Raw genomic sequence first — 10,709 nt, 5'->3', positions numbered from 1 at the left:
AAGTAGACTAACTCTTGCTTCAAAAATTCACACTTCTCTAAGTTGATTGCCAACTTCTCTTCATGCAACCTCTCTAGGACTAACCTCAAATGTTCAAGGTGCTCCTCTTTGGTTCTGCTATAGATGAGTATGTCATCTAAGTACACTACCACAAACCTACCTGTGAAGTCCTTCAACACCTCATTGATCAACCTCATGAAGGTGCTTGGGGCATCAGTAAGTCCAAATGACATCACAAGCCATTCATACAACCCTTTTGTGGTCTTAAAAGCGGTCTTCCACTCATCACCCTCCTTAATTCTAATCTGATGATAACCACTTTTAAGGTCCAACTTGGTAAAATACATGGCACCTCCTAAATAGTCCATCAAATCCTTTATTCTAGGAATAGGAAATCTGTACCTTATGGTGATCCTATTGATTTCCCTTGAATCAGTACAAAGTCTCCACTTGCCTCCCTTCTTTGTTGCTAACACTATCGGGACTGCACATGGGCCGATGCTCTTCTTGATTAGTCCTTGATCCAAAAAATCCTTCACTTGCCTTTCCACCTCCTTATTTTGGTCAGGTGTGAGCTGATATGCTGCTTTATTGGGTAGGGATGGACTGGGTACAAAGTCTATTTGATGGCTAATAGACCTTCTTGGTGGAAGTGTTGCAGGTGCTCCATCACTCACTATATCTTTATACTCTTGCAACATTTGTTTTACCTCCTTAGGTACCTCTGTCTGCAACTTATCTTCCTCCTCCTTTGGCTTCACAAAGATGGCACATCCCACTATCTCCTCTTCATGTAGCAGGTGTAAGATCTCTTTACCAATATTAAGTAAAACACTAGGTGTTCTTCAGGTTCCCTCATCACTCTCTATCAAAGATTGAATCTTAAAAGTTTTGCTATCCTTCTTGAAGGAAATGGAGTTCTCCTCTCCATCATAGATCATCTTCCTATCAAATTGCTAGGGTCTACCTAGAAATAGATGACAAGCATCCATAGGCAACACATCACAAAGGATCTTATCCTTGTACCCTCCAATAGAAAACTCCACCCAAGTCTGTTCATTGACAAGCACACTTTGCTCTTGATTCAACCATGTCATCTTGTGAGGGCTAGTGTGGGGTATCTTTGTGAGTTTCAACTTCTTAGCTGCCTCTTCTGATATGATGTTATCAGTTGACCCTGAATCAACTATCACCTTGCAAACTTTACCAAAGATTTTGCATCTCACCCTAAACAATGCTCTCCTATGCTTAGGTTCATCCTTAACCGGTTGTCTTATCAAGACTCTATTGAACATCAGATTCTCCCCAATCTCTGATTCAATATGGTCCACCTCAGGTGTTTTGTTTCTTGATGTGTCTTCATGAGCATAAGCAACCCTCTTTCCACTATTTGATGAGGTAGGCTTGTCAGGGAATCTATAGGCTGGGTGTCCCAATTGACCACAGTTGTAGCATTTCATGGTTGCAAAGTAGGAGTTACCCCTGCTAGTACCTCTACCCCTACTTGGACCCCCTTGTGCACCTCTTCCTCTAGAATGGCATCCTCTGAGATTGGTTTCACTGCTATGTTCAGTCAACTTGAACTCTCCTTGATTCCTTTGCTCATTTGCCTTGCTTTGGTAGCCACCTCGATGATTCATTTGATCTCTACCTCTGCCTCTACCCCTGTTGTTAGAGTCTCCCTTCCTTTTGTTCCTATCTTCCACCTTAGCAACAAGTTGATGACATTTTTGGATAGTGGTAGGAGTCCATAGGCTTATCTCCTCTTGAATGTTCCACTTTAGGCCACTTAGATACCTAGCCACCTTGATAGATTCCTCTTCTTGGACTTTGGATCTAAGACAAAGCTTTTGAAACTCCTCTATGTAGGAGGTCACATCAAGGTCTTTTTGCTTCAATCCCTATCTCTTCTTATGAAGTTGGACTTCATAATCCTCTGGTAAGTAGTTCTCCTTGTTCTTACTCACCATGGCCTTCCAGTTGGCTATAGGTAGATTTCCCATGCTAACTCTCTCTTCTTGCAAATACTTCCACCATGTCAAGGTTGCTCCCCTTAGTCTTGATTTGGCAACCTTAACCTTTTGAGCTTCTGTCACACCTTCACACTCAAAGTGGTTCTCCATACCCTCAATCCATTCCATGACAGTGTCAATATCCATCCTTCCACTGAAATGTGGCAATCCTTCAAAAGCTTTTGTATTCAAAGCCTTGATGGCCTTTACAAAAGGTTCTTCATTGATTAAGGGGTCTAGTTCAAGTATGATGTCATCAAGATCAATAGCTTTCTTGCCTCTGTCACTATTGTCTACACCCCAGAGTTCTTGTGCTCTCTGATCAACCACTTCTTGCAGCTTGTTCCTTATTTCACTCATAGCATCTTCAAGGAGTCTATTTTTCTCCTTTTGTTCTTCTACCTCCCTAGCCAGCCCTGCACCAGTGACCATTATGTTCTCCCCTACTGATTCACTAGAATATAGAGACATGCATGGTCCACCAAATCTTTAACCTGCTCTGATACCAATCTGATGGGAATGGCTCTGGGATAGACTAGCCTAGTCTATGCTCCTTGATCCTCTCCTTGGATCGCTAGGTGTTTCAACCACACACTAAGGGTCTCTAGGACTTCCCTTTCTCATGGAATCCCCTAACCTTGCCCAATCCACCCACCAACAATCTGTGATTTTCCTCCCTAAGTCACATCTACTCTCAAGCATCAAAAACCCTCACATTGGCTAATAAGGGTTTAGCTCCTCCTTCACCTTCTTAGGTCCTAGCAAGGTTAGGATAGGTCTCTGGCATGGTTATCCATCCATTCATGTTCCCCCAAGTGGTTTTACCCTTCCATTTCCTTACCGATCTCACTATTTTGCTTTTTTCCTATAAAATAGGGCTACAAGGAATGTGCCCAATTAGGCCTCCATTCCGGACTTTTAGGGCTCCCTCTTGCAAATGATGCACACACTTGTGAATCTTCCCAAAAGGACTGCTAATCATTTGGCAAGGGCTCAAATATTTTCCTATTTTTGGGCCTCCAAGTGTCCATACACTACCCTAGGTGAATTTTGGGGTTTTTGAGGGTTTTTACAAGTGTTTTAAGGCCTGCCTAGGTCACAGTGATGGTTTATTGTCTTTTCCACCTTATTTGGATTGGTGGAAGCTCCTCCTTATCACCAATGGTGCTTCATACATCCCTCTACACCTCCTCAAAAGGGTGCCTCCCTCCTTGTCCTACCTTGCTCTCATGGACCTCTGCAACTTCAACCCTTCCTAGCCGGGCACAATCTAGTCTTGCCTAGGAGTGGGTCTTTGAAAGAATTTCCTACATCTTCAAGGGCCCTACTTTCTTTGGAATACTGTACAAGGTTTTCACTCCTATTCCCCATGGTTTCATGGTGTCTCCACAATGGGGATAGGAGTTATTAATCCATTACACAAAATAGTCCAAAACTGGACAATGACAGAGTACTTCACAAAATAATTACAAACACACAAAAACTTGCACAAGAACCTACCCTAAGTGCTCAAAATGAAAGTATAAACACAATGTAAGACTTTCAACACCATTTAGCTCATAAAACAATCCATTATCAACCTGTTAATGCTTCATTTGTGCCGACTAGCAACAAAAGCACAGTCACAGTCAAGGTCTTTTCTCTTGGCCGTACAATCTGACATCCAACATCCAACCCCTCATTTTAGGGTTTGCAATAGTTTATAGTGTCTCTGCCTTGGTTGGTGTGCCCTGGTTAGGGTTCCTAATTCCAAACTAAGGTTATCACCTATTTGGAGGAAAAGTTGCATGACAACTTTGAAAAGTTGTCATGCAACTTTTTACAACTTTTGAGCAACTTCTACAATGTTGCTTTTCTTGGATTTTGAGCCTACCTTGGGATATCCTATGGACACAACCATGTCAAAAGGACCCCAAACACATCAAAGGAATGCCTACCTACTACTACACAAGAAAACTCAACCTAGACTTATGAACCTAGGACCTAAACTAGGACCTAAACAAAACCAATGAGCTCTTAACTCTTATTACATTTACATGGCTTCTTAAAGAAGCAAAATTCCAAAAAAGGTCACATGGGGAAAGATCTTAGAAAGGTTCTCCTACACCAGTCCCAAAGCTCATATCATTTCACACCATAACCGTACTCGATGAAGATACATTTCAAAGCCTTGTTCTCCAACTTTGTCTGCTTCTCCTTTGGCACATGTGCATATGCCTCACAACCAAAAACTCTACGATGTATCAATGAAGGCTTATGATATGACCATGCTTGCATAGGCATTTTATCAACAAGGGCTATGTAGGAGACCAATTAATCAGGTAGCAAGTAGTGGAAACAAATTCAACCCAAAACTTTTGTTCTAGACCAACACCACCCAACATACTCCTAGCCTTCTCCATCAGTGTCATATTCATTCTTTCTGCAACTCCATTATGTTGTGGAGAATATGGAGTTGTCTTTTGTTTGTTAATGCCACAATCTTTCCATAATATATCAAAATCATTAGAGAAAAATTCACCGCTATTATCAGTCCTCGAACATTTAATTTTCTTTCCTGTCTACAACTCAACCATTTCTTTAAATTCTTTAAATCAACCAAAAACTTCATATTTACTCTTTAGAAAATATACCCATGTACTTCTACTAAAATCATCCATAAATAAAACGTAATATGTGGATTTTCCAATCAAAGGAAGATCTACAGGATGAAACACATCAGAATGAATAAGATCCAAAACACGACAAAGTTTTGAGAACTCGAGTAAAACTGAACACATTTTTGTTTTCCATAAATGCAATGCTCACATAAATCAAAGTCAAGATTACAATCATTCAAACCTTCAACAAAGTTTTTATTTTTCAAGGTCCTTGACCCTTTTCTCCAATATGGCCAAGCCTTTGGTGACATGACATAGTCTTCTCTATAGGTAACTTTGCTTCAGAAGAAAGAACACCCTTAGATACCCAAAAGCCATTTCCACCTGCCGAAGGTGAAACCCTCAAATCTTCCACAAATTTACTTTTTACAGAAGTGATATTACACTCAACAATGTATGCATCTAGCTTATACAAAATGCTAAACTTGACACTTCTAGTAATTACCATAACACCCTTAATCATATTACATCCTACTTCAAAAAAGATTACTTGCACACCCACATCTATCAGTTTTCTCACAGATAACATATTTCATTTTAAACTAGGGATATGCAGAACACCATTAATCCTTTTTATTCTAACTTTACCTCGACTAACAATTTTTAAATATAAATCATCACCCAAGTACACCTTGCCTCCATGAAATTTTTCATATTCAAAAATCCAATCTCTATTGCCAGTCATATGAAAATATGCACTTGAGTCAATTAACCAGTCATCATTACCTGCATGAGTCACCAAAGCCACAATGAATACATCGTTGTCTTCCTTCTTGGACTAAGAATCAAAATCAATGTTCTTCTTTTTCTTCTTCTTTTCTTCTTTCCAGTCCTTATGAATGTGACCTGGTTTACCACAATTCCAACAAATGATTTTTGACTTTCCAAGAGATTTTGATCTCCCTCTCAATTTGGACTTATCACGCTTCTCATTCTTCTTGCCTTTCTCTTTAGGTCTTCCACGAATAGTTAGGGATTCATTCTATAGTGTCATAAAATTGCAATCCCTGCAATTTTAACCACATTTGGGGTCCTCACCTTGGTGACATCTCCTTCCCTTACTGGGACCTATTTTTGTATTTTCACCCTTTCACCCTTCCTCCTTCATGTCTTGTGGTTGCTCTGTATCCTGTCTAGGGCCCAAAATAGGGCAAAACAGGGCCATGGCGCCCCTGTCCCCCCAAGGACAGTGGCACGGTGCTTTTGTCCCCCTAGGATAGGGGCGTGGTGCCCTTATCCCCACCCCTTAGGGTGGCCCTATGTCAGGTCTACTCGATCTCCTATGGACAATTTGTCTTCGGGGTTCACAATTCCTCTTTGTTGGCCTTTGGTGGTTGAAAATTAATCCTCAAGGCATGTATAAAAAGGAATTCAATACTCTTATTCAAGGACTACAAATAAACGAACGATAAGAGATAAGAGGCATAAGGAGAAGATACAAGGTTTCAAGGTCATCATCAAGCATTCAAGTCTTCTTCATTCATCCATTGGAGAAACATTTCAACATTCATTTGCAAGAATGTGTGTGTGTTAGGTTTTTGTCATGTTACGTGCCAATTCATGCAACATTTGTGATTACATTCAATAAGCAAAGCAATCATCATCAACAAGTTGCAAATCTGCAAGGTATACATTTCCATTATTTACATTCAAGCATTTGCAATTACTTTCTTTCAATGTTTATTCCTCAACTGGGGTTTGACTGAGGTAAACCCCTATCCACAACACCCTTTTCCTCTCTTTTACATGTGTAGGTTGCAGGTGCACAACTGTAATTATAGGTTTGGGAATCATTTGCAGAGATGGAAGAACCCTTTTCATTTCTCAGATTTTGTGGAGAACCATGTACATTCCTGCCATGGTCTCGATGACTTTTCTCCAAATTTGCAAGGCAAATCCGTATCAATCTAATTATCTCAGATCCAAAGTTATAACATGATCTTGAACTGGTAGCTCCTCATTTCACTCATTTCCTCTCTCTTTTCTGCATAGTCAACTTTGTCATTTACAAAAGGGGGTAAATCACACTTCAACCGCTTGCAATCCACTTGGAATTCACATCCTTGTCTCTCTTGGATTTGGATCTAGTGGATTCATGTCCCTCTTTTGAATGCAACGTTCCTCCCAAGTGAAAATCATCCTAGTGGCTTCTTTTCTCTCTCCTAGGTGGGGAGTCACTAGGATCCGATTTTCCACTTTACACCTTTGAACTATGGGATACCTTCCTTCGCATCTCTTCACCAAGTAGGGAACCCACCACATCTTCAAATTTCAAACAATATAAGTACTACCAATAGCCATAACAAGAGAATACCATGAATCAAGCAAAGAACAAAGAAAAATTTGACATTTCTCCTCTTCTTTCATCTTAACACCGACAAATAATAATTGAACCACCAACATATTGAATTCTTCTAGGTGGTCTATAACTCATCCACCCTCTTCCATCTTCAAGGAATACAATTTATTCTGCAAGAAAATCTAATTTAATAAAGATTTCACTTGGTACATTTCAACAAACTTATCCTATAGTTTCTTTGCAGTGTTTTCTTCATGGACATTGATCATAACAAAGTCTTCCAAACATAGTCTGATCAAACCCTTGGCTTTTCGGTCCATAACATCATACCGAGCCGCCACAGTAGGATCTGAGGGCCTTTGGATATTTGAATCAACAACATCCCATAGATCTTGATCTATTAGCAGATCTTCCATCTTTAGCTTCCACATCTCAAAATTCATTCCATTAAATTTCTCCACCTCTATTTTCCCTGACAAACTTGCAATCTAAAAATTTCTGCAACAAGATTAAAAAATGTGTCTTCTACACAAGCTCCCACTCAAATTAGGATTAGTGCAAAAAAACCCAACAACTCACAATTGAAACCAAAGGTGATCAAGCTCTGATACCACTTGTAAGGAAGTTAAGTAGTGGAACAACTTCCTACACTAACCTTGAGAGGAGGGTAATGAAAAAACTTTTACAAATCATGACAACAATTATAGAAAATAGAAATAGATATAATAACATTCAAACCACAACACAGTGATTTATGTGGGGAAAACCCTTTTGGGAGAAAAACCCCACACTCGAAAAGCCACCCAATATATTATTTCACAATCAAAACAGATTACAATATACTTGTAGAGAAAGCTCCTCACAGTAGTACCACTAATCAAAGATTTAGAGGTAACTCAATAGTTATAAGACTCTTACACACAACCTCTATCTCATGTACCTCATATGTAGGAGATACAATACAAAAAACCATCAAACGATATTACAAAACCATGGGATAAAACCACCCAATAAGGTGTAGCTAACCTTATCTCCCTTTTAGATGCCCTATGATGTGTCCTTCCCTTTTTATAGCTCATTTATGTGTCCAATGTATTTTTTATTTCCTATTTTAGGAGTGCAAACTTTTGGAGGCCATAACTTGAGAACTGTGTGTCCTATTGATGAACCTTTTGAAGCATTGAAATGCGTGCGGAGTGCTCTATTGCCTCATAACCATTTTTCAGGGATTTTGGGGCCTCTAAAGTCCTTAAAATCAAATTTTAACCTTTCATTAGATCTCTCCAAAATGGAAAATTTAATATCTTCAAAACTAATTGCGATCTTGCAACGTAACTTTACCAAAACGCTTATCTAGCCAACCAGAAGCTTTAGGGAGAATTTTGCACCATTTTACCTTTTAAATGAAAACTTACTATAAATAGTAACCTCATGTAAATACAAGGTTGAGAGACCATTTTCCCAACAAGTTTCTCTCTCTCTCTCTCTCTCTCCCCCCTCTAGGTCATCACGTCTCCATCCCTTATACATGTTTTAGGTAATAGAACATCGAATATAGAGCTTGGGGTATAGGGTTGATAGTATAGGTTTGGGGTACAAGATTGATGGTACATAATTTAGGGTACATAGGGTTGAGGGTATTTCTTGTATTTATACTTCCCTCTATGTCTTCATCTCACTCTTTATATCCCCCTCTCTCCTTGCCCCCATATAGATCTATCTCCCCCACTCTCTCTCTCTATCCACATCTATCTATCTCACCCCTTTCTCTCCCCTTCTATGTCTCTTGCCTCTCTCTCCCCCTCTAGGTACCTCACCTCTATTTTTTCTCTCTATTTCTCTCCCTACCTCTCCACTTCTCTCTCCATCCCTCCTTAATCCCCTCTCTCTCCTCCTTGCCTAAATCCCTCATTCCCTCCCTTTCTACCTCCCCTTCCATCCCTTATTACTCCTATCTCTCTCTCTCTTTGTTATTTTTTCTCTCCTCTTCTCCAAGTACCTTCCCTCTCTAGGTCATTACATCTCCCTCTACTTTATATGGTATAGGGTTTAGGGTGTATAAATTTTTTAGGGTATAGGTTCTAGAGAATAGGGTGTAAGATATAGGGTTAGGGTATAGATAGATAGAGGGGGGAAAAGATATGCAGGTAATACAAAATGGATGGAGAGGTGGAGAAGGAGGGACAAAGTAACCTAGAGAAGGGAGAGGTGACAAACTAGACAATGAAGAGAGAGAATAAGAGATAGTGGGAGAGGGAGATATATATGCAGGTAAGGAGGGAGAGGGATATAGAAAGGGAGAGAGGAAGAAAGGGAATGACAGAAATAGAGAGGGGAGAGAGAGAGAGAGAGAGGTGAGAGAGAGAGAGAGGTGTGAGAGAGAGAAGAGATAGATAAGAGGGAGAGGAGAATAAGAGGGAGAGGGAGAAGGAAAGATAAAAGGAAGTATCAACATGGGAAATACCCTCAATCCTATCTATACCCAAACCCTATATCCTACACCCTATTCCCTAAAACTTATACCCTGGATAGTTTATATGCCCTAAAATCTATACCATATAAAGTGGACAAAGAGGTAATGCCCTAGAGAGGGGATGGAGGGAGAAGAGGAGAGACAAAAGAACAAAGACATGGAGGGAGTGAGGGACCTATTGAAGGAGGAGATAAAGAAGTGAGGAGAGAGAGATGAGGAGAGAGTTCATAAAGGGAGAGGCATACTGAGGGGTGCATAGAGAGGTGGAGAGGATTGGAGAGAAGTAGAGAGGGGACATACAAAGAGGTGAGATACCTAGAGGGAGAGAGAGAGGAGAAATACCTAGATAGAGAGAGAGGGGTGGGATAGATAGAGGGGGACATAGAGAGGAGGGTATTGAGACATGGATAGAGAGGTAAAGAGGGGGAGATGGAGGTAAAGAACTAGAGAGGGGAGAGATATAGAGATGAGAAACCTAGGGAAGAAATAGAGGTGAGCGAGATAGAGGGGGAGAGAGGTAGGTAATGAGACAATGATAGAGAGATAGATAGGGGAGAGAGAGACCTAGAGGTGGGTAGAGAGAGGGCATACAAGGGAGGAAGAGGTGATGACCTAGAGAGGGAAGGGTATACGTATCCATATAATTATACATATACACAAATATATGTATACATACACACTTGTGGATGTATATAACAATATAGGCATATATATACATGCCATTATAAATATCATTATTTATTATATTCATTACACCAAACTTCACTTAAGCATTCGAAGTTGATTTGTTAAAAAAAAAGTTACATTATAACATAGATATGTGACATTCAAAACCAAGTGTTTGTATTTACCGCTTGCTTTGAAATGATATATGTTTATGTGTAAATGATGTGTATACATTCAACCAACTTACACATGTTTCTTATTGTTCCTTAGTAGTCGATAGATTACATTATTACCAGTGAACTTAATGAGTTTAAAATGCAACCAAACTCATGCACAATCAAATGTAATTTGCATTATTGTTAGTAATATCAATTTCTATTCTTGACTAGGATTTGTAACCCCTTGCAAATGCAAGTATTTATTCTTCTACAAAAATAATTCCTTTCAGAATAATTGATGGAAATATTCACTATTCATAAAAAAATGTATGCCAATTGGCATATGAGAACTACAAACATTATTATTTGGGGGTTATTCTTGGTATTTGATTGGAATGCATAAGAGATTAAAGTTGGGTTCTTTTTAAAAAAGAACCAAAA

This window comes from Cryptomeria japonica, chromosome 10 (genome assembly GCF_030272615.1).
Source record: "Cryptomeria japonica chromosome 10, Sugi_1.0, whole genome shotgun sequence".
Lineage (NCBI taxonomy): Eukaryota > Viridiplantae > Streptophyta > Pinopsida > Cupressales > Cupressaceae > Cryptomeria > Cryptomeria japonica.
This window is presented reverse-complemented; position numbering follows the sequence as displayed.